Here is an 18,902-nt window from a genome sequence, read left to right as displayed (position 1 = left end):
AGGCGAGGGAGAGAGGGATGGAGGAGGAGGAGGGGGAGGGGGGAAGGGAGGGAGAGAGAGAGGATGGATGGATGGATGGATGAAGCAAAACCCTCCAAACACCCATGTCGGGCCAGTTTCTGCTGCCAGCTTCAGGTTCTCTGCATGTGAATTTGAATATGCATCGACACGAGCTCTCCCTGCCTGGGAAGGATGGAGGGATGGATGGAGGGATGGAGGGATGGATGGCACGGCGCAACACTTTGCGGGCACTTCTACCAGGCTCCGCTGCGTGCGTCTGAGCCTACATGCAACAGCCTCCTTCCTTCCTTCCGACACATTATCCGAGCACGGATCGGAATGATAATCAGATGTGAGCTCGGGTCCAGAGCGGAGAGGAGCTTTGACAATCAGTGCATGCACGGAAACTCTGATATGCAGATTCTGCCTCAGCTCAACTTGAACCCCACTAATCAGTCCACATTCCACAAAGCCATCAGGAACCTGCTTCTCTGCTCACATTGTGCATGTGAAGCGTCCCTGCATGCAGCCACCAGCTCGTGTCTCCCTACAGCCAAAGCCCTGCACAGCAAAGCCAAAAAAAGAGAAGAAGCCCCGGTTGGTGTCTTACCAATGTGAATGATGGAGTCGGCGCTCACTGTGTTGCATTGCAATATCCACAGGGAATGAAATAACAATGTCAGCATTTCCATCTCCAGTTTGAGCCAAAAAGGCGCATCCACGGATCCACCTCGCTGATTTTGGTGTTTTTTCTCCAGTGATGAGCAAATCCAAAATAAGCGTCGGTGCGTAAAAGCGGCAGCAGCAGCAGCGGCGGCGGCGGCGGCAGCAGGGAACTGTGCTGAGTGAAATCACCACCGAATAGTAAAAAAAAAAAAAGAAAAAAAAAGAAAAAGCCCAAATCCCAAAGACCAAACTGTTGGCCGGAGTCGAGAGGAAGAAGAAGGGTAGAAAAAGAAAGAATAGATGCGTCCAGGGCTCCGGAGAGAAACAAACCCGGGTGAGTGTGGAGGGAAGCGGGGACGGATGAGAGAAGACACCGGGGTTTGTTTCAGAGGTTGCGATCCGCCAGACGAGCAGCTCTGACTCGCTACCTCCGAGGCTGGGACATACCACACTGCAAACTGCGGAGGAGGAGGAGGAGGAGGGACGCTCTCTCTCGCTCTCTCTCTCTTCTCCCCCGACCCACGTGATTGCAGAGCCTCTATCTACGGCGCTGGAAGCCCGACCGGAGAAAAGAGAGGCGAGGGATGGAGATGGAGAGAGATGGAGGGATGGATGGGAGCCGGTGCGCACCGCGGAGGAGACGGGGGTGAGAGGGAGCGAGACGCGGAGGTAGTCGCGCCCCGGACGGAGAGTCGGTTGGTCGGTAGGTGTTTTTGCGGGGGGGTGGGAGGTCGTCGGTGCCGGTCCTGTAATGAACTTGCGACAGCCCGACTTTACGTTTCACGCGTTGGACGCGCTCACCACACCGACTCAAGTTGGTTGATTCAGCGCCGGCAAGAGGAGCCGTTACCACCGCAGTGCCGCGTTGCAATGAAGCTGTTAAGCGTTGGATTTACTCCGCGTGTTGCTGCTACACCGCGTTATTCCGCCCGCGCTCCGGTGTTTGTGCGTAAATTCAACACAATGCTCCCCAGCTGTTTTTTCCCGCGGTGGACACACGGAGAGAAACGCGGCAGTTGTGAGCTGAGCAACTTAATCTCAGCAACGGCTGGCTGTGTAGATGTCTCGAGTCTCAGGAGCTTGAATGAATTTCGGGTCAAGTGTGAGTGACACCGGTGTGATGCGGTATTTCCCCTGGCAGCTTGAGAGGTTGTGGATGACGCGCGGCGCGCGGACCCGAGATACGGAGCAGGTTTCGCTTAAAAACAGTGACCAGTGTCAGGCTGGTAAGAATAAACCTCCGACACGTCTAACATGTTGAGTTGTAACGTTGCGCTCATGCGTCCGGATACAAGGCGAGGACAGACTTTGGCGCGTGCGTAAAATCTTCCCAGGATTTTCCAGAGAAGAAGAGGAAGCGAAGGGTCACAAATGGAGGAGCAGCGCGTCGGAAGGATTTGGGGGAAGGGATAGATGGGAGTGAAAGGGGGAGGCGGACTCCTCAGCTCCACGGGAACGGAGGCTCGGACACGCTGGTGTCCCGGTACCGGAGGAGCCGGGAGGAGGGAGACGTGTTGACGGCAGGATGCAGCGACTCTCACAGCGCACTGACGCTGCGGCGGTAAGCTGCCTCTGCTGCAGGTGCAGCCAGGTTTCATGAAGTCATGGATGTGTTTGTCTTCTGTAACCCGTGACCGCTGCGGTGGTATATGCACGTGACGTCACTGACCTTTCCCGTGATGTCATTCCAGGTGTTGTTTTTTTTTTTTGTCGCTTCACACGCGCCAGGAGGGGCTGACGACCTGCGGGAACCAGCGGCACTGTTCCCACTCCGGAAGTGAAGATTACTACACTTGACTTTACAATTAAAGGATATTTCTTGCGAATGAATGAGACTCAGAAATGTCTTTTAATTGTTTGGCCAAGTCTAGTTCGGCGAAAGTGTCCACATGAAGCTTCACGGAACTTCAGGAGGTGCTGCCTGCTGAGGAGCCTGGACAGTTTCAGCACCACGCGGGACCGGACAGCTCCTCCGGAGGCTGCAGCCGCTTGTACGGAGTCCTGCAAGTGCCAAATGTTACTGTGCAGAAGACTGAGGAGTGGATGTTAAATAAGTGAATGAAGGAGATATTATATAAAACATATACAACGTTTTGAGCCTCCCATCATGTATCCAGTTCAATAAACAAACAAATAAATAATGATTTATTTATTTTTTGCCACATTCCCACAAAGTAAATGATGCAATAAAAGGAGAAAATTTTGGGAATAATTGAACAGTTCAGACTTTAATAAACAAAGACACACTGGCTGCAGAGGACAGGGAGACCTAAAAAACAAAAGTCTGCAGTTTAAATATTTTCTGACTATTTACCTCACATTGTTATTTATTTATTGTTTGTGTTATCCGTTCCATCGTTGACTCATCAGAGCCTGTCAGTAACATTTATGGCCTGAGGGACTCCACTGCGTTCCTTTAAAAGAACAAGTGGTATTTTAACCCTTTCAAGACATAACCAAGTTATGTTTCAAACACACACACACATCAAAATAAATAAAAAAATAAATTAAAAAAAATGCAAATGTGTATTTCTACTCGAAATGACCTCATAAATCATTTGGGGGAAAAAAAGATTACTTATATTACTTTATCATATTTTTTTTTGTTTTGTTTTGTCCATTTCAACGAGTGATATCATTAGAAATATTCTTTATTTATTTTTACCATGGATGATGAGCTCATATCATTTAATAAAGTGATGCTTTAAAAAACGCTCCGTATATACTTTGTTTTGTATTTTTCATCACGACTCAAAACATTCTCAATTTCTGAAGTTTCTCCAGAAAACACTTGAAAACGTCCTGAGATAAATATCCTGTGGACGTGGTCGATAAGACGCATTTGAAGTTAATTGTATCATTAGAAAATCAAATCAGAAAAGTATTGAGCAGTGTTTCACTTTCTGGTGACACTCAGATCCCCGTCTGTCCAAATAGACAACAAACAAAACAAACAAATTAAACAAATAAATAATCTGAGTAAAAGCTGTGAATCTTTTATGTGATTTATTTTACATGTATCTGTAATTAAACATGTCATGTTTGCTTCAGTTTAAACACAAATAATGAACTTCAACAATATGATAAATAGATTCCTCCTCACCTCCGCCATGTTTGTTAAAAAGGGGGCGTGGCTCTAGCGCAGTCCACTTTAGATGTTGTGGAACACTGTGATTGGCTCACAGGCATCCCATCAAGTCAGTCTGTGCATTCAGGTGGAGTCAGAGGACATTTATCATAGAGCTAGACACACTACAGGAGTTTTGTCCACTGGAGTGGACGTGGGATCTGAACCTGCGTCATCAGAAGACTCTAAATGTCACCTGACAGACCTGAGTGTGTCGTCTCTGTGACTTTACACCTGCTGAGTGTTTCTGAGCTGATGAGGCTCGAAGATGATCAGTGAACTTGTTGACGGACTTGTTCACCTCAGTCATGGTTACCATGGACACTGTGGTGTGTGTGATGGTTTCCCTGGAGAGTCGGCACAGAGACCTCCTCTTCACCAAGACTCACACTTTGACCCAAATTACTTTCTGTTCAGCTCAAGGATTAATATCTTCATCGGTATGATGTCATCATCATCATCAATACCGAAACATCAGCAGTAGTTTATACTGTATCATTATCATCATCATCCCTGTATTCATCCATGTCAGCCGTCTCATCACAGTCAACACTTTTCAATAAAATCATCATCATCAATGCTTTATTATAGCTCTAATTAATCATCATCATCCTCAGCATGTGGCGCCTTCATCTCTCTATTTAATTAATCTTAAATACTTAATATAATGTAGAATTCAATACTGGGACTCCAAAAAGATATTTTGTGACGATGATAGAAGTATTGCTGATTAAATATTGTGTGATCTCGTCATCTAATAACAGTAACAACATTAGATTATAATGTTACTATATAATACATCTGATACACGTTACATTACATTCTGTCAGGTTTATAATATTAGATTAAATTGGTGTAATATTCATTCCTTTTATACGTCGTTATGACTCTTGGTAATCATTTTATTGTAAATTATTTCCCAGTACTCTCTCTCTCACACACACACACACACACACACACACACACACACACACACACACACACACTCAGCCTGCTCCAGCTGGGGCGCTGCAGTCCATCGGTGGAGCATCACACCTCCTACTGGCCACGAGCTGCTACTGCGAGGCTTTTACACTGAAGGGGACACACAGGAAGAATCGTGAAGGGAAAACATCAGTCAATCACACACTCTTATTGTCTTTCACATTATGATTCAGGTTTACTTAGGTTTACTTCTTTGCACAGAGACAAACAACACCAACAAAAACAGATGAAGTAATTTCAGTGCTGGAGGAAGGAAGTCAAGAAACTGTATATTCAAAGTCCTCCTCTGTTCAAAAGGCAGAAAGAAAGCGACAAACAAGGAACACATAACACACAAATATCTGTGTACACCAAAAAACCAACAGTATTAATCCCTTTTATATACTACTGTACTCATGTAAGGTGCCGACAGTTAACCAAAATGAGTGTAATAAAAACTACAAACAGAATGTTAATGAATGTTGCACATAGAGTGCAGTAATTATAATCCTGTGTATCTGAAGCCTTCAAAGACCTTATAGCTGTCGGGGAAAAGCTGTTTGAGTGTGTGAGTGTATGATCTGTTGTGTTCTCCAGAGGGCAGCGAGTCAAGCAGATGGTGTCCTGGGTGAGTACAGTCTTTGATGATGACGAGGCTCTGCTCTGGTAGAGGGTGCTAGCGACCTCCTCCAGGGTCGGGGTTCAAAAAGCACAAACACCAGCAGGAAGTGAGATCACAGGTTGACTTTATTTAATGTTCACAAGCAGTTTTTTTGTGAATGCTCACACACTGACAGGGATTCCTGAAGCTCTGACTCTGAAACCATCAACACCTGCAGCCAGTGCATTCAGCAAGTTCACAGAGAACTCTTCACTCTGTTTGCAGTTTCTTCTATCTTCATTTTTCTTTTTTGCAAAAGTATGGACGTGCATTGCATTCACTGAAAACAAAGATCTATGTGGCAAACATTATTTATTGATAAGGAAGCGCAATGAACACATGATGTCCACTGTGGGTCCCAGCGCTGGAGGTGGAGCCTGAGGCTGGAGCTCTGCAGCCAGACCCTTCTCAACAAGTCAGTAATAATGATTCTAATGTTGTGTACACACCGGGTGTGAATAAAGCAATTCACATGAGTGAATTACATATAAAGTCAATGTAAAGACACAATTAGGCACAATCCTGCTCGGTGGCATCAAGGTCAAGAGGCCCGTTTCCACGGAAGAAGTTCCTGGTACTATTTGGGGGGCAGGAACTTTACAGGAACATCCTCTCGCTCGGCCCTCTCAACCGCCGTGTCTCCACTGAGAGGGTGGAGTAGGAGGAAGGTTCCTGTAAAGTTACTGGGCTCTGGATGTGTGAATCGTTGCGCAACCATTTTGACTGGGAAAAATGCTGGCTATTTTGTCGCTTTCTGTTGACATCACATCCTGCCTCGAGTATATCAAATCAGCACCAAGTAAACCCCAAGCCCCAGCCAGGCGTCTCTCTGGGCCGTTGTGAGTCAGGCAGGGACTTGTTTAGCCCCTGTAAAAGTTCTGGAACTCTGTCCTTCGGGAGTGGCTCCTGCGGTGGAGACACGCACCAACGGCCCCGGCCCCCGTAAAATTACCCCGAAGTTCCGGCGGTGGAAACGGGCCTAAGGTCAAATTTATTTATATAGCACATTTAAAAACAACCAGAGTTGATGTGCCTGTGGATATTCTCATTTATCCAGGCCATAGTTATCTCAAGGCAACTGAATCGAGCAACTGGACTTAGTTTTGTCTTAGAAGACGTTTCAGCTCTTATCCAAGAGGCTTCATCAGTTCATGCTTGTCTGACTAGGCTGGAACTAGTCTGACAAACTGGTGTGGAAACAACCCAGGTATTTAACCTCTGAGGAGGTCTTCACAAGGTGGTTCGTTAGTGCTCCAATGGTGTGTCAACAACAGTCTTGAAACTCCTGCTGCAACGGTGGTCGTTGGAGTCGTTAGAGTCACATGAGGCCATTTGTGAACGACCATTGTTTTTAGAGGTTAAGATGTTAAATCTCCTGGGCAAGGATGAAAATTCACAGCAGCAGGAGTTTCAACGACCGTCGCTGACACACCATTGGAGCACTAACGAAACAATGATATCATTGGCCTTGTGAAGACCTCCCCAGAGGTTAAATACCTGGGTTGTTTCCACACCAGTTTGTCAGACTAGTTCCAGCCTAGTCAGACAAGCATGAACTGATGAAGCCTCTTGGATAAGAGCTGAAACATCTTCTAAAACAAAACTAAGTCCAGTTGCATTCGATTCAATTGCCTTGAGATAACCAGAGTTCACCAAAGTGCTTCACAAGTATAAAAGAAACTAACAAAAAACAGAAACACAGGGCAAGCAAACAAAAACAACATGTGGAGTCAATATGTCAAAGATCAGCTCACATTAAAAGCCAAATAAAAAAATCGTCTTTAGTAAAGTCTTGAAAGCTTCAGCGGTCTGAGCAGTTCTTATCTGCATGGGTAAACTATTCCAAAGGTTAGGAGCAGCCACAGAAAAAGCTCGGTCACCTCTGTTTTTTAGTCTGGATCTAGGGACATCCAGCAACGTCTGACTGGATGATCTCAAAACTCTGACAGGTGTGTGGATGCGTCGCTCACATAAGTAAGGAGGTGCCATGCCATTTAAAACCTTAAAAACAAGCAATAAAATCTTAAGATCAATCCTGAAGTGGACAGGAAGCCAGTGAAGTGAGAACAAGACTGGAGTGACTTGCTCATGTTTTCTTTTTTTAGTTCAAATCCGAGCAGCAGAATTTTGCACTAACTGCAATCGGAGTGATGACTGGTCCAGACCCACATAGAGAGAGTTACAGTAGTCAAGCCGAGTTGTTATGAAAGCATGTACGACTCTCTCAAAATCCTTATAAGACAGACACGGCTTGACTTTGGCCAGAAATCTCAGCTGGAAAAAGTTTTGACAACAGAACTAATTTGCTTGTTGACTTTGGGGTGATGAACGTTAATGACGCAAAATACGAAAATTCAGCGCCGCAAATTAAGCAAGGAGCGTGACTTTGCATCTTACGTTTAATCACATCTGAACTTCAGCTGCCAATTGGCGCTGTGATAGCCAATCAGCATTAGAACCTCCAGTGACGTTTGACGCTGAGGACGTCCTGGTGGAAATCCATTCATCAATTCAGCAATTTAACGCAAGCATGAAGTGAGTCAAAACAAAATATTCTGGTGTTCAAATTCATGCGAGTAACCACGTGAAAAATTGGTATTGTGTTTGGTGTGAACACATCGTGAGGGATTTGCTGAGGGCAGTCTCACACTCGTCTCATAACAGCTGTGAGGGCTGTGAGAGAAAGTCGAAGACACATCAGAGGTGGTTTCATGTCAATATATTCATGAATGAGTCTTGAAATGTGCACAGTTAAGGAAACAGGTCATGACACAACGGCAGTGGTTTGATATTTCTGTGTTGAAAAACAAAAAAGTTATTGAATACTGCAAAGGGTCGTAGTGCACTTTTACTACGGTCCTTAACTGCACGTGTTGGACAGACGTTCAGGTTGTTGTGCTCTCAACTGCATCGTCATTTTGATTATTTCCAGCTGAGTAAGACTGTGAAATATCAGCTTGAATTAGTTTCCAACAGGTCCCCAAACTGGGAGAAATTGAGGCTTTGCTACGGAGCTATTGAAGATAAAAGCCATAGAAAATGGCGAATATCCGGCTTGTTCTCATTCAGAAGGCGTCACATATTGCTGCTTCACTCTCGCCTTTCACGTCTATATATCACACGCCAGATATTCTTTGGTGTCTGCTGTTTACATTCCAGGATGGCGCAACCAAACAACAACAAAAGCACATCCCTCAGATCAGGATCTCATAATTATAACGTCAAGATCTTGCAAACGTCTTCACGCTAATCACAAAACATTTTACGTCTCCTGCAGAAACAAACTGTTCTTGCAAAACTCTTCAAACTCTGCACAAAAGAAAGTGTGTTTTTGTGTCAATACGGTTACACACACACTGTCATGTAGTACACACACACACACACACACACACACACACACACACACACACACACAGAGGTATCCAAATGTGTAAAGTTTGGATCTGAACACAGCACACTATCAGCTCCAGCCAATAACGACCAAACACACTGTTAACCTGCTTCATGACATCCACAAGTGGACGTCACAGAATTTCCTGCAGCTTGATGCTGATCAGAGATATTGATCACGGTACAAGACGGTGCCAACGTTCAAATATCAAACAGTCGTGGTTCTCTGTCCCTTCTCTGTCATTCCTTTCTAACAAACATCTGGAAACTGTTGATTTCGTTCCTGAAATTCCTCTGACATCAGTAAAACATCTCTCTCGTGCCTCCAGCTCATCCAAAACTCAGCTGCCAGAATCAGTGGCGTGAGGTAGTTACGACGGGCCCTAGTGCGCCCTAGTTACGAGTTATACAAAACATGATGGAGATGGGTTTGGCCTTTTTGAGTTCCTCTTTAAACACGATGTATTTCCAGGTGGCAGTCAGGCCCCTCCACCCCACGGGCCCCAGTGTGACTGCACTGTCTATATTTACGCCCCTGTCCAGAATCTTGACCCGGACTAGAAAACACAACCACATCACACCGATCCTGGCTTCCCTACGCTGGTCACCTGTTGCCTTAGGAACTGATTTTAAGATTGTATTGATTACTTACAGAGCCCTGAGAGGCCTCGCTCCAAGTCATATAACATATCTTTTATTGTCCTGTGTTCCTCTTTGCAGCCTGAGATCCTCAGATGCATCTTTTCTTGTTGTTCCGAGGTCTAACTTAATTCACAAAGATGACAGAGATAAAAAAAAATATTCCAAGGTGAACGAATGCACTGAATGACGGGCGGTCAGACAAACATGTTCGTGTTTGTTTCAGAAGAGACTCTGAGGATCATTTGAGTGCCGACTGCACCGCATCGTTCCTTCAACCACCAGCGGAGGAGCAGTAATCAGCTTTCCAAACAAAGCAATAATGTTGCACAGATTAGGCTGAGCCACAGGAACCAGCGGGCTCCTGGGTGAAAGTCCTGAGTTTGTTTGATCCATCCACCTCCCCTCCTGCCCACCCAATATGGACTTTCTCACTCTACACTGTACTGCGGTAGATGCTCATCAACAAACAAATTACTCAGAAATCAGCATTACAAATCTGTATATGACAAAAAATACAATAGAAAATAGGAAATTATTAGTTTAACTAAATAGTTCTTTCAGTTAAATTCTATTTTTTTAAAAAAAATATTTTATGTGGAATAGCATTTATAGCTATTATATCATTTGCTCCTGGGCGAAAGTCCTGAGTTTGTTTGAACCAATTTATTCAGCCAAGTTTAATTTAGTTATGGCGCTAATTGACCTATGGCTAAGTCCCACCCTCAAACGCAATGAGCCAATCACAGTGCGTGTAGCCATTCCCATACACTGGGACATTCTCTGCCTGGACGTCCATTGAAATGCATTACAGAAAGTCAGTTTTGTTCGGTTTTATGAGCTTTTTCTGAGATTTGAAGTTTAAAAATGGTCAAACGGTGTGCATGGGGTACATGCAACTCTGACACAAGGTATCCTGAGAGGCTGGGTGACCAGGTGTATTTTTACACTTTAAACCACATCTCAAGCGAGAAAAGTGTCTCCTTTGGATAAAGTTGTGTGGTAACGTTAGACCACAACATCAACTCAACGTGAATAAGATTAACAATGATGTCTACATCTGTTCTAAGGTAAGTCAACATTGTGTTTGAGGCAACATATTGTCACTTTGCTGGAAAGAAATATAAAGTTATCTTTAACATCTCTAGCTAACGTTAGCTAAAGTTAGCCTAACGTTAGCTCCTAGCTGCGTTGTTCATCATGTCACCTTGTTTGCTGGGAGTTCATTAGCCTATTTTGTTCTAGTTTTGTACTTTGGTGATGGTACATCATTGTTAGCTGTTGTCCAAAGGGCTCTAGTTAAGCTAACGTTAACTTCTGGAGCTTAGCTTCATTAACTTATCTGTAATGGCAGAGATAACAAAGGTTGGCAAACGTTATGCTGAATGATTCAGTGTAAATACTGTAGCACCAAACTAACGGAGAGACACTCTTGGTAAAGATGGTAAAAAGGCCGTTATCCTTTTCTCATATTCTGAGCCAAAAACCTTAACTTCAGTGGCACTTTAACTTGTTGTCTTTGATGGTGACGGCAACCAGATGCGGTTCACAAGCGTACACTGTGACCTGTAAATGTTGGCTTGTAATTTAAGCTTTTCATCGACCTTCTCAACAATAAAATGATGAATATATCCCTCCAATGCGTAGTTTAGGCCCTTTTGGTTACTTCTCAATGACATCTGATCGTTATGTCCCCAAAAATCATCAGTTGCCTCCTGTGAAATGCCGTGTACTGTGACACCTGCCATAGCGCCGGTCACTGAATGTTGATAGTTTGTCTGAGTGAGGGGAGGGGGACGCGGCTTAGCCATAGGTCAATTACTTAGAAATAAAAAAATGCGAATAAAACCTAATTTTTCCTGGTGCAATGCGTACTGCCGTAAGAGGTGCCTTTGTGCATCGGTATCTGACGCAGAGACCATTGACAAAGTTCAGGCATTTGACAAGTTGGGAGTGAGACTGAGCTGTCACTTCAGAAACATTGATATGATACGTATGAAACATAAAACATATTTGTGGTTTACAGAAACGTACAATATCACATTCTTCCTCTGACATCCGCTAAAAATTTATCTTCAGCTTGACTTTAGCTCAGCAGCTGATTCAACGCTGGCCAACAGACGCACCACAGCTCAGCTGATCACACACAATAATCATCATCTCTCAATCATCTGATATCACATCAAACGTCTGCACAGAAATCGCCCGCTCACACTGAAAAGACTCCACACCCTCCAAAAATAAACCTCCTCTCTTTCCTCTCTTTCCATCTGTTTTGTCGCAGCGACTCCAGCGTGGATGACAATCTAATTGCATCCTCATCTCTCTCCGGTTTAATGGGCTGTCAGGTAGCATCATTACACACTTTCATTGCTTCCCTGTGCAACTCGCATATTGACAATAACTGACAATATGTGTGTGTATTTGTGTGATGGGGAAGGTGCAAATTGTTTAAGGGCTGTGTGAGACAATACAGCTAAAAGTGTGTGAACATCAGCAGCAGGGGCCGACTGGTGCGTATGTATGTGTGAATGTCCTCATGTTTCCAGATAATGAGCACCACTCTCCTCACAGGGACTAAAAACATAAATGAATAAATTCTGGGGGCATTTTGGACGTGAAATACAAACTTGGAAGAAGTGGTCGCATTAGTGTAAACTGAAACAGCGGGTAATAGACAGATCCATGGTTGTCCACATTTTAATTTTATCACAACATTTTGACTTTGTTCTTGATTTTCTCAACATTTCTACTTATTCTTAGAATTTCATCTTCATTCTGGGCATTTAGACTTTATTCCTGATGTTCGACATTTCAGCTATTTCCTACATTTGTAACATATAAACTAAATTCTTTCAACTTTACACCCGACATTCTCAGCCTTTCAGCTTTATTCTCAACACTCTTGGAATCTGACTTTATTTTTGAGATCTCAAGTTAACGCTCGACATTCTCAGCATTGCAAATGTATTTCGTCATCTTACTATATGTTACTAAATAATGACGAAAACTCTGTGTGTGTGTGTGTGTGTGTGTGTTCCACGTTTTCTCCTCACTGACTTGGTCAATCCATGTGAAATTTGGCACAGTGGTAGAGGGTCATGGGAGGATGCCAATGAAGCAATATTACATCAATTGGCCAAAGGGGGGCGCTATAGCAACCCATTGAAATGTCAAATTTTGAATGGGCATATCTCATGCCCCGTATGTGGTAGAGACATGAAACTTTGCACAGAGATGCCTCTCCTCATGAGGAACACATTTGCCTCAAGAACCCATAACTTCCGCTTATATAGATTTTCCACCATTTTGAATTTTTTGAAAAACACTTCAAATGGATCTCTTCCTAGGAAGTTTGAGCGATCTGCATGAAACTGGGTGAACATAATCTAGGGAGCAATATCTAAAGTTCCCTCTTGGCAAAAGTTGGAAAACTTCCTAAAACTGAGCTTCTATAAGGCAATGATTATTGCGGAGGGCGTGGCTCATCACATAAAGGTGTAGAACATCTCAAGGGTTTCACCCATCACCACGCAACTTTGTAGGCATATGACCACACATAATCTGAGGGGACCCTCCATTATTGAGCCCATCAAACAAAATGGGGGCGCTAGAGAGCTCATTTCTTATCTAGGCCTAACCGCCATATGGATTTTTACTAAACTTGGTAGATATGTAGAACAGGACGCCTCAAGGTGACTGGAGAAATTTAACTCTAATTGGCAACTGGGTGGCGCTATAACAACAGAAAAATGCTTCAAAATGGCTAAAATGCGACCGATCGCTGTGGCTCTCCCTGTGGACCAATGTTGGTGTTGTTTCTAATGTTTGGTGTGACTAAGTCATGGTATGGTATGCTGTACATAATCACGGAAACTGTCAGTGTGTCATTCTGTCAGTCAGTCATTCTGTCTGTCCCACGTTTTTCTACTCACTGACGTGGTCAATCTATGTGAAACTGCACATAGGCATTGAGGACTGGCATAGGTAGAAGGTGACAAAGCTACCAATGGCTATGGACTAGTTTAGACTTTATTCTCAATGTTTTGACATTTCAGCGTTATTTTGTAACATTTCAACTCTATCCCCTACATTGGCACTGACTATTGCATTTTGACTGTATTCTTGACATGTAGACATTTCAGCTATTCCCTACATTTGTAACATATAAACTAAATTCCAGAACTTTCAACTTAACACCCGACATTCTCAGCATTTCAGCTGTATTATTGACATTTCAACTCAATTCCCTACCTTCGACTTTTTAACTTTATTCTTACAATTTCAACTTTACACCTGACGTTATTTCATCATTTCAGCTTTATTCTTCACATTTTCACACATCAACTATTCCCTTTGTTCATAACGTATAAACTTTATTCTTGAAATTTCAACTCTACACCCGACATTCTCAACATTACAACTGTCTTTGACATTTTGTCATTTCAACTCTGTTATTGACATTCCAACTTTATTCTCTACATTCTTGGAATTTTGACATACTCTTAACATTTCAACATTTGAACTTTATTCTCCACAGTTCCACTTTTTTCATGACATTTCAAGTTTATACTCCACATTCTTGACATTTTGATTATATTTCTGATATTTTAACTTCTTTCTTGACTTTAATAATTGCGACTTTTGACATTCCCTGCATTCGCCGTTTTGACTGTATTTGATATTCCTTGCATTTCTAATTTATTCTCAACATTCTTGGAATTTTGGCTTCATTCTTGATATTTCAACATTTTGACTTTACTCTAAACATTTCAGCTTTATTTTTGAAATTTCCACCTTATACTCGACATTCTTGATATTTTGACTTTAATCCTGATATTTCAACTTCTTTCTTGACATTTCAGCTTTATTCTTCCCATTCTCATAATTTCGACTTATTGACATTCCCTGCATTTTGACTTTATTCTTGACATTTCAACTTCAACTAAAAAGCAAAATTAAATAAACCTTCCTCCTCTCATTTTTCTCTATACCGAGCCCTAATACTCTTCTGTAGATGGGAACACAATCTACAGTCCTCATCCTGAGTTTATCTGAGACCTTCCAAAGTTACAGTGCCGAGGACACACCAAGGCTTTTGCGAATGAATGTACTGAATGAAGCGTAGTAAGACAAACATGTTCATGTTTGTTTCAGAAGAGACTCTGAGGATCATTTGAGTGGCGACTGCACCGCATCGTTTCTTCAGCCACCAGCGGAGGAGCAGTAATCAACTTTCCAAACAAAGCAATAATGTTGCACAGATTAGGCTGAGCCGCAGGGAGCAGGAGACAGATCAGATCGCATCCATCAGCGGTGAGACAGCTGTCTGAGGCCGACTGCAATAAGACCTCAGAGCAGGAAACCACGTCACGAGTGTGTGTGTGTGTGTGTGTGTTTGAGAGTAGGGTTTGAAAGTCTCTATAAATTCTCTTCTCACTGTATCTGAGAGGCTTTTTTAAAGTTGTTTTTTTTTGAGTAAAATCTAAAATAAATCATTCTGCTTTCACGTCAGGAGATTTGTGATGACGTGACGGAGCTCGTCTATTTTTGGAAAGATAAGAATCAGAGGCCAGCGTATTGTTCTGCTGTTACCTGTCAGTCAGGAACATTTTCCATTTCAGTTTGCTTTGAAGAAGCTTTTTCCTGTGAGAGTGATCGGTGAGAAAGATCATGTTTGAAGACTCAACTTCACTCCTCTTAAAACTAGTCTGGGAGAAGGGGATAACATTAAAATAATCCACTTTTCCCTCCTCACATTCATACTGGCAGTGCTGTTTGCAGTCTGAATAATGCGGCACATGTGGTGAGGTTCATGTGGGACCTGTCAGTAATGCTCAGAGCTGCAGTTCCTGGCCCATTAGAAAAGCAGAGACCTTTTCAGTGTGAGACTTTCAGGATGGTTGTTTGAACAGGTTCTGACCCACACCCACAATCAGCCATTAGCCAGAAGGCTCATGAAAAACGAGACAGAGAAAAATACCTCTGTTTCTAATAGACAAGATATTCATTAGACACAAGAGTGTGAAAGCAATCTGACAACTCTGAGACTGTCTGCATTCATCCTGCTCTTATCTTGTCTCTCATTTAAAAAGAACTAAAGGATGGTGGACTGAAAATAAGATAAATTTGACTTAAAAACCAAATACTTGTTTTGGTATTTCTTCATTAGAACTGACCCCTCCTCCACCACTGCATATACAGTCTAACATCGACACAGCTTATTCCTCTAAGACAAACCTTGGTGAAAAGCAGAAAGCCTTGGGCTGTTTCTGCAACCTCTCCAGCTGCTGCCTCAGAAGTTGAGACAACACTGGAATAGTTTCAACAACAAATTCAAGTCATTTTGGGAATGCAAGGACATGCCAGTGATGTCAGCGTGTCACAATAATTCATCAAAACTATCAAAAAAATGATTTTGCTTTATCCCGTCAAGTCGTCCTTCCACTGAAGGGAACAGAAAAGGCTCAGCTGTCGACATGCTGAACCCTCTCTGAGTTGTTTTTTGTTCAACTTTTCAAGCAGCTGAGATCTTTGGGGGCATAATGAGAAACACACACCTGGTCAGAATATCATCAGGAATCCAGACGCTTATTAGAAGAAATAGGATTTCTGGAACAATCGAATTCAAGAACTCTGACAGCCTATGTGGGGGAAAAAGCATAAACATACAAGTCTGTGGATATTCTTTATATTTCTTGTTGTCAGCATGAACATATTTCACAATTTTTACTCACCAGAATATCTGGTGCTCAGGAGGCTGAGCAGAAACAAGACGAAGAGATCAGGCAGGAAGATGACAAAGACGAGGTCCAAAAAACTCAGGAACTCTACAGATAAAAATGCTGGAGCTGATCCAGAGAAAGGGAAATACAGACTGAATACAAAGAGGAGGAAAGGATAATGAGGGACAGGTGAGACTAATCAGGGCAGACAATCACAAAGGCGGCAAAAACACAAGGGCAGGAAGTTAATCTAAGATGAGGTAAGAGGTGAGTTTTCAAAATAAAACAGGAAACAGCGACTAAAGGAAAACATAACCTAGAGAGGACAGCGACATATGACACAATCTCCAAAGAGGTCATCGAAGGATCGTACACCAACAGGAAGGAAGGAAGCAGCACGAAGTGTTTAACTCAGGTGGTCACTTTAGGGATTTTTTTCTACTGATGCAGGAAAACATATCCAGCAGGTGTTGTGGATAGATGTGTTTGCAGAGTGTCATACAGTGGCGATTGCTCTAAGACTGCAAGGGAAGCTCAGCTTCCCCTAAAATGTCAAAAAAAATAAGTGGTCAAATATGTACTCTTGTGTTTTCATGTCATTGACTAAATATGCGCTAGAACATGTTCAACTTTTGTTCAGAATCAGCTACTGATCATAGGTCACTGACACGACTTTCTTCTCATTCATTCCCGTAGCGTCACAGTGCATTAAACAGTGGAGGCTCAGCGTCCAAAGAATTCAGTGGGGAAGCATAGAGTGGGTTGTTCCACTGCAGCGAAACTAGACAGTCATTGGATAAATGCTTGGTTTTGTCCTGCCCATCGGACGCTCAGCGTCTCTGGGGGTCTATGGGGCAGTGGGCTGGCCTCGGCTGGCCTGGATGCTGGGCTTCTGCGTGATGATTGGATGATCTGTCTGAGGCTGAATCCCTTTTTGATTGACAGCGAAATGAGCGAATCAGCAATCTTGAAATATAAAGCACCACCGGAGCATTTTTCAAGTTTCATTCCGTTGTTCCGAGTTGATCTGGAGACTTTTCCAATCCTCTTAGTGACTTTTTCTTTGTTAAAAACGACTAGCGACAAATCTAGCATCTTTTTATGGTGTTAATAACAACATAGTGTGCATAGCATGCTACGTGAGTGACATATGTCACATGAGCTGCTAGCTAACCATAGCTAACTTGTTTGTCCATTGTTTGGTCTGTGACATAATAGGTCAACAGGAAGAAGGTCCAATACTAACAAGCTGAAAGGGGGCATATCTCCACCTATCGTAGAGGAGTCGCACATACTTGGCTCAATAAATGGATTCCCCTCCCGTGCTTGTATACTGGGACAAGAACAGTAGGCCAGTTAGATGTCCTCGTCAAGCTGTAACCTCAACTTAACTGTGCATGGAAATGTCCTGAGTGACTCTCCTCAACATGTCAAAGACCAGCAGAGCTTTCCTGAGTGGTACCTGATACCGATTCAATAAGAAAAAGACATAAGCTCACCTCTTTGAAATGGCTAATAGAATTTATTGTTCCACACGTATAGCTTCCCCAAATTAAGTACACTTAAAAACATTAAAAAACCCAATTCTCCTGAAAATGAAAGGCACCAGTTATCCAAGGTGCAACAATAATCTTTGTCATCGCTGAATTCAGAGTGCATACTATATCATGTTAATTTCTCCAGCATCAAAGGCTTAATACGGCCAAAAGAGAGCTTTGGAGACTCAATCAGGAGACCAGATTGTTGTTGATGATGAAGAAGTCAATTAAAGTTTAATTAAATAATGATTCAATTTAGTTATTAAACATTTTAATCAAAAGAATGAAATGTAAAACCCTGGTGGAACTGATCAAAAGTTTTTTAAAAAAGTGACCATTTTGTGGTCATAAGGAAAATATAGGAGGTTTTTTCTCAAGAGGGCACAAGGGTTAAAGTATATAGTAGTACAGTAGTGCAATTATATAGTAGGAGAGATTTTGCAGCCTTGACCTTCATCTGACCCTGCAAGAATTAAGTTAATTTCAGTCAGACGTTAGAAGACTTACCCAAGGTCGATGATTCAACACTAGGGCAAAATTACAGCCTCAAAGAAATGAGATTTTAGTACGATCCATGCTTTATTATGGTTGAGTTGTTTGAATGACACTCTGAATGGAAATACTTTCTACTGCAGAAATGCTTTGTATGAAACCCTTTCACAGAGAGATCTGTGGATGAATGTGTCTAATTAAAAAATACCATTGATATTGAAAATATTTCTGTTTTCCTATTTTAACAAGTTAACTATTAGTGTATTTAAAATTTATTTTTTAAATGGATTTAATCAACATATTCTCACTCCAAGCTTGTCACATACCACCGCTTATTCAGTGGACTTTTGATGTCTACATAACATGGGAAACAGTCCTAAATTGGCATGATGTCCCAAAACGTCAACAGCAGATGCACCCAAGATGCCGAAGACGTAATGTTAAGACATGGAAGTCCACTGACCAAGCGGTGATATGTGACGAGTTGGGAGGGAGAATATGTTGGTATAGTTAACTCCCAAAAAATTATTTTCATGAACTCTTTCTATTTCAACATCATTTATCATCATTTGTGCTGGATTACTGATTTTTTTTATCTCAAAAATTATGAATTTGGTCTTATATGAATTTCCAGAAGCTGCTTAAAATCTTTACCAGAACCAAATACATTTGTATCACCCGCAGATAAAAGAAACATTACT

At 42.5% G+C, this 18,902-nt stretch overlaps 2 protein-coding genes across 4 annotated transcripts in view; both read right to left on the bottom strand.

The window, feature by feature from the left end:
- Positions 1-18,902, bottom strand: part of LOC125880644 (stonustoxin subunit beta-like) — a 242,658-nt gene that overhangs the window by 173,360 nt on the left and 50,396 nt on the right. The gene's annotated exons all lie outside the window — the stretch shown is intronic.
- LOC125880642 (neoverrucotoxin subunit alpha-like) overlaps positions 1-18,902 on the bottom strand; it is a 244,586-nt gene that overhangs the window by 204,673 nt on the left and 21,011 nt on the right. Inside the window, exon 1 of one of the 3 annotated variants that reach the window (XM_049563292.1) lies at positions 18,217-18,235. The exons of the other annotated variants lie outside the window; for them this stretch is intronic. The gene's annotated coding sequence lies outside the window, so the exon portion shown is untranslated. Of the gene's footprint in view, positions 1-18,216; positions 18,236-18,902 lie in introns of those variants that run through there. 3 annotated transcript variants of the gene reach the window in all.

This window comes from Epinephelus fuscoguttatus, linkage group LG20, assembly GCF_011397635.1.
Source record: "Epinephelus fuscoguttatus linkage group LG20, E.fuscoguttatus.final_Chr_v1".
NCBI classification, from domain to species: domain Eukaryota; kingdom Metazoa; phylum Chordata; class Actinopteri; order Perciformes; family Serranidae; genus Epinephelus; species Epinephelus fuscoguttatus.
The sequence above is the reverse complement of the archived record's forward strand: the minus strand, read 5'-3'. Positions and strand labels throughout refer to the sequence as shown.